Here is a 5746-nt window from a genome sequence, read left to right on the forward strand (position 1 = left end):
GGACAAACACCATACAACTCAGCTCATTAATCTTACACACAGATTGTAAATAGTGATCATTAAACTCCACACTGAGATAGCAGTGTTTGTACTAAAGTCCTAACCTGAAGTAGGAATCAATGCCTTCAGATTACAATGCCTGCAGAGACTGGGCACCCTCCAGTACCAGTCACCCTAGTGGCTGATATTCATGTATGAAAATTGATTGTTATTCTATCATCGAGGCATCACATCTTGGTTGGATCTTCCTCTCAAATGAAGCGTATCACAGACTCACTCCATGCACTCAGGCCCTCAACCTTACCCATAGCAGTCTTGATAAATCTGTCTGATGTTTAACTTTGGTAATGTGGAAAATTCTCGAAACAATTGTTCAGCATTTTGTAAACAGTAACTTGAAAAACATGGGTTAATTAAGAAAAGCCAGCCTGGATATTTTCTTAGGGAAAATTGTGTTCACATGTCAGTTTTCTGATCAGAATTGAGTTGTTATTGAATTGCCTCTAACATGGCTGTCTCATGGAGAGAACACATTTCCACAGCAGACTGAGAGGGACCTGGGAGGCTATGGAAGTTTTAGTTGATAAAGGAATGGATAGAGCTATAGGACTGTCCAACTTTAATCAGATGTAGATTTGTCAGATTCTTAATAAACCAAATCTGAAACATAAGCCAGCAGTCAACCAGGTAATGGGAAGATTAAATCATTGGCTTCCAGCTTTTTATTTTTACTATAGCTTTCGAGAACACTCAGTAGCTGGCATCTCTCTGCAAAACTACATCTGACGCTTTTTCTTGTTTTGTTGCTTTAATAGATTGAATGCCACCCTTACCTGACTCAAGAAGATCTGATCTCCTATTGCCATTCAAATGGCATTGTTGTGACTGCCTATAGCCCATTGGGATCTCCAGATAGACCATGGTATCTGAGATATAAGCTTATTAATCACAATACAATGTAGTTGAGGAAAAGCTGCTCGTCTGTATTGTAGCTATTTAATAATTTATACAGGGACTTCTCTGTACATTTTTAGTTCTACGATCCTGTGTGTGTAAAGTAAGGTGGTTGTGAAAGGAGAGCTTTGGTTGTGTATTTTATTAATAGCTTCCTTCAGAGTGGAATTTCCAAATTCCTTGGGTCAACAGTCACCTATGCCCTTGAGCATAATGACATTTTGTTATGCAAACACTTAATTCGATAGCTGTTTAGTTCAATTTTTTTTTGCAGAGTATTCCTTTAGTGCACAGGTCATGACTTTTGCTTTGGGTATGTCTTTCTTGTTTTGGTCCCAAATCTGCTTGACCTTTTTGAATTCTCTTGCGATTTATGTTTGTGAAAGTGAATTGTTAAAGATAGCTGATAATCACCTATTCTGTAACTTTGGATGCAGTTTCTCTTTAACTCCTGGAAATTTGTCTTATCAGTACCTGAACCTTTTTTCTAAACAATATTTCAAAAGGCACCTCCGTGCCCTTCTGTGATGTTAGAGCTGTAGGACTATCCAACTTTAGTCAAAAGCAGAACTTTTGAGCCAAAGTTGTGCCCACTCTCTACTTATGGTGTATTCTAATCAATGATCACTGTGCAAATGCAAATCATAGAATTGCAACAGTAGAGGAAGAGGCTATTCAGTCTGTTTTATCTGAGTGCTCTTTGTAAGAATGATTCACATAGTCATAGAGTCATAGCCTCATAGAGATGTACAGCGTGGAAACAGACCCTTCGGTCTAACTCCTTCAAGCCGACCAGATATCCCAACCTAATCTCGTCCCATCTGCTAGCACCTGGCCCATATCCCTCCAAACCCTTCCTATTCACATATACCCATCCAGATCCCTTTCAAATGTTGCAATTGTACTAGCCTCCACCACTTCCTCTGGCAGCTTATTTCACACACACATCAAAAATCTGGACACCAAATATATCACGAACAGTAGAAAGAGTGCAGGTTTTCTCTTATCTGTGTATATACTACCTAACACAGGGCATCCCAAATTGTGGAGTACTGTATGTCCCCAGTTGTCACCAGCTGCACAAGGCTGATGTCAACTCTATAAATAAGGCTACTTGCTTCATAATTTATACAGGGACTTCTCTGTACATTTTTAGTTCTACGATCCTGTGTGTGTAAAGTAAGGTGGTTGTGAAAGGAGAGCTTTGGTTGCGTATTTTATTAATAGCTTCCTTCAGAGTGGAATGTCCCCAGTTGTCACGAGATGCAAGTAGTGCATTCCAAGGCTACTTGCTTCAGCTTTGCAACAGTGTCTGGCACCACCTTTACTTACTAATTCCTGATGGTGAGCTGCTGTTCCCAGCCTCAAATTATTATTTTTTTGGACAGCATTAATGAAGGTTACATTTGCTGATTGTCAGCCAAAAGAACTTACCTAACATGAATATTCAATTGTGAACCCATTGCTAAGATTTTGATTCCTGGAAATGTGCGAAATTGAGTACATTCATTTCCTTTTCATTGTTGTGGTTCTGTTCGCCGAGCTGGGAATTTGTGTTGCAGACGTTTCGTCCCCTGTCTAGGTGCTTGGGAGCCTCCTGTGAAGCGCTTCTGTGATCTTTTCTCCGGCATTTGTAGTGGTTTGAATCTGCCGCTTCCGGTTGTCAGTTCCAGCTGTCTGTTGCAGTGGCCGGTATATTGGGTCCAGGTCGATGTGTTTGTTGATTGAATCTGTGGATGAGTGCCATGCCTCTAGGAATTCCCTGGCTGTTCTCTGTTTGGCTTGTCCTATAATAGTAGTGTTGTCCCAGTCGTATTCATGTTGCTTGTCATCTGCGTGTGTGGCAGATTTTCATTTCTCAATAGGGCAAAAAATGAGACCTTCGAGGAACCTACACACCAAAATATAGCTTGAAGTCATGGTAAAACAACAGCATAAGTACATGAGCATTGGTTAAATCTGAAGCAAAGAGATTCTGGTATGAGTACATAAGAATAGTTGTAGTTAATGATCTTAACGTTTTCGGCATTATGTAAATGTTATTGTTTATTTGTCTCATAGTTTCTGAATGAATAATGTTTAATAATCCAAAGATGTGCAGGTTTGGTGAAATGGCCATATTAAATTGCCCATGATGTTTATGGTGTTGGTTAGGTGCATTAGTCAGGGGTAACTATAGAGTAATAGGGTAGGGGAAATGAGTCTGGATGGGTTAGTGTCCAGAAAGTCAGTGTGAATGTGTTGGGCCCAAGGGCCTGTTTTGACACTGTAGGGATCCTAGGATTCTATGATTCTAAAATATCTGTAATGAATCTTAGATTTACAATGGGTTAGTTTCTGACAATAACCTAAGAAGGGACTGGGGTGAGGGAATGACCTCTGAAGTTTGAATAACTTAAAGCCATTGATTTCAGAAGAATTTTTTTTCAAAAATATACTTTATTCATAAAATATTTTGATGTTCTGTACAATTGGTCATACCATACATACGTAAACATCTGTACAATTGGTCATACCATACATACGTAAACATTCCATTTCTTTGCATACAAAGATCGAGTAATCATTCGTATATACAGGTCTGTACGTTTATTATGCATATAATTAGCTGAGGCGTCAGCGAAGCCCACTTACTGCGTGGGCCCACTGTTCTTTGGCAGGCAGACATTACACGGTGGTCTTTCTCCACCGTGCCTTGGCGGCAACTGCCCCAAGCTTTAGTGCGTCCCTCAACACGTAGTCCTGGACCTTGGAATGTGCCAGTCTGCAACACTTCAGCTGGAAGATCAACAGGTTTCAGACAGACCAAAGAGCGTCTTTCACCGAGTTGATGATCCTCCAGGCGCAGTTGATGTTCGTCTCAGTGTGCGTCCCAGGGAACAGGCCGTTGAGCACGGAGTCCTGCGTCACGGAGCTGGTCGGGACAAACCTCGACAAACACCTCTGCATTCCTCTCCAGACTTCCTCTGCATAGGCACATTCCAGAAGGAGGTGTGTGACAGTCTCGTCCCCCCTGCAGCCGCTTCGAGGGCAGCATGCAGTGCGGCAGAGAGTCCGGGCATTCATAAAGGATTTCACAGGCAGAGCCCTTCTCACCACCAGCCAAGCCATGTCTTGGTGCTTGTTGGAAAGTTCTGTGATGAGGCATTCTGCCAAATGACTTTGACAGTCTGCCCAGGGAACCGCTCAACAGGATCCACTCTCTCCTTTTCCCAAAGGGTCTCAAGGACACTACATACTGACCACTTCCTGATGGACTTGTGGTCAAAGGTGTTTTTCTTCATAAATTTCTCCACGAAGGACAGGTGATACGGAATGGTCCAACTACTCTGAGCATTCCGCATCAGCGAGGCCAGGCCCATCCTTCGCAACACCGGGGACAGGTGGAACCTCAGTACGCAGTGACACATTGTGTTTGCGTACCGGGGATCCACGCACAACTTGATGCAGCCACACACAAAGGTGGCCATCAGGGTGAGGGTGGCATTGGTGTTGCCCAGATCTTTGTACATAGAGTCCCTTCGGACCCGGTCCATCTTTGATCTCCACATAAAGTGGAAGATGGCCCGCGTGACTGCGATGGCGCAGGTTCTGGGAATAGGCCCAGCAATGACAGTGCCTCACACCTGATGACCAGGTTTTTTTCCCGCGGTGGAGAGCAACCATAGCTTCCATCTGCCCAATTTCTGCCTCACTTTCTTGATACGCTCCCCCCAAGAATTGGCGCACGCCCCAGCCCCTCTGAACCAAATACCCAGCACCTTCAGGTGGTCAGTCCTGACGGTGATGGGGATGGAGGATTGGTCGGCCCAGTTCCCGAAGAGCATGGCCTCGCTCTTGCCTCGGTTTACCTTGGCCCCCGAGGCCCGTTCGAACTGGTCACATATGCACATGAGTCTGTGCACGGACAGCGGATCTGAGCAGAAAACAGCGACGTCGTCCATGTACAGGGAGGCCTTAACCTGCAGGCCCCCGCTGCCAGGGATAGTCATCCCTCTCAGGCTCACATCCTTCCTGATGGATTCGGCAAATGGCTCTATGCAGCACACAAACAAGGCAGGAGAGAGAGGGCAGCCCTGCCTGACTCCAGATCTGACTGGGAAGCTATCTGATTCCCACCCATTGATTGAGACTGCACTGACAATATTGGTGCAGAGCAGTCTGATCCAATTGCAGATTCCGTCCCCAAAGCCCATTTTGGTGAAAACATCTCTCATATACGTATGTGATATCCTGTCAAAGGCTTTCTCCTGGTCCAGGCTGATGAGGCAGGTGTCCAACCCCTTGTCCTGCACGTAGGTGATTGTATCCCTGAGGAGTGTGAGACTCTCAGTGATCTTCCTGCCTGGTACAGCACAGGTTTGGTCAGGGTGGATCACTGATCACAGAGTAGACCTAACCCTTTGCCAAGATTTTGTAATCCGCATTCAATAGTCAGATTGATCTCCAATTTCTGATTTCCTCCCTCTCCCCCTTCTGCTTGTAGATGAGGGTGATGATGCCTTTCCTCATGGATTCACTCATGGTACCTGCCCGAAGCATACTGACATACACCTCCAGCAGGTCCTGGCCAATCAAGTCCCACAGAGCAGAATAGAGCTCGACCGGTAAGCCGTCGCTTCCGGGAGTTTTATTCTTTTCGAAGGACTCGAGGACCTTGGTCAGCTCGTCCAGAGATAGCGGCTGGTCCAGCCTCTCCAGTGTTCTGTCGTCTAAGACCTCAGTGATAGAGGACAGGAACGACTGGGAGGCCGTGCTGTCGGTTGGCTTCGAGTCATACAGACTGGCATAG

General features: G+C 44.8%; 1 long non-coding RNA gene across 1 annotated transcript; it reads left to right on the forward strand.

Moving 5' to 3' along the window:
* Window positions 1-631: 631 nt before the first annotated feature.
* On the forward strand, window positions 632-923 carry LOC140458203 (uncharacterized). The gene is made up of 2 exons (XR_011953455.1): window positions 632-687; window positions 816-923. It is a non-coding gene; the product is annotated as an uncharacterized lncRNA (long non-coding RNA).
* The last annotated feature ends 4823 nt before the right edge of the window (window positions 924-5746 follow it).

Source organism: Chiloscyllium punctatum, chromosome 32, assembly GCF_047496795.1.
Source record: "Chiloscyllium punctatum isolate Juve2018m chromosome 32, sChiPun1.3, whole genome shotgun sequence".
NCBI classification, from domain to species: domain Eukaryota; kingdom Metazoa; phylum Chordata; class Chondrichthyes; order Orectolobiformes; family Hemiscylliidae; genus Chiloscyllium; species Chiloscyllium punctatum.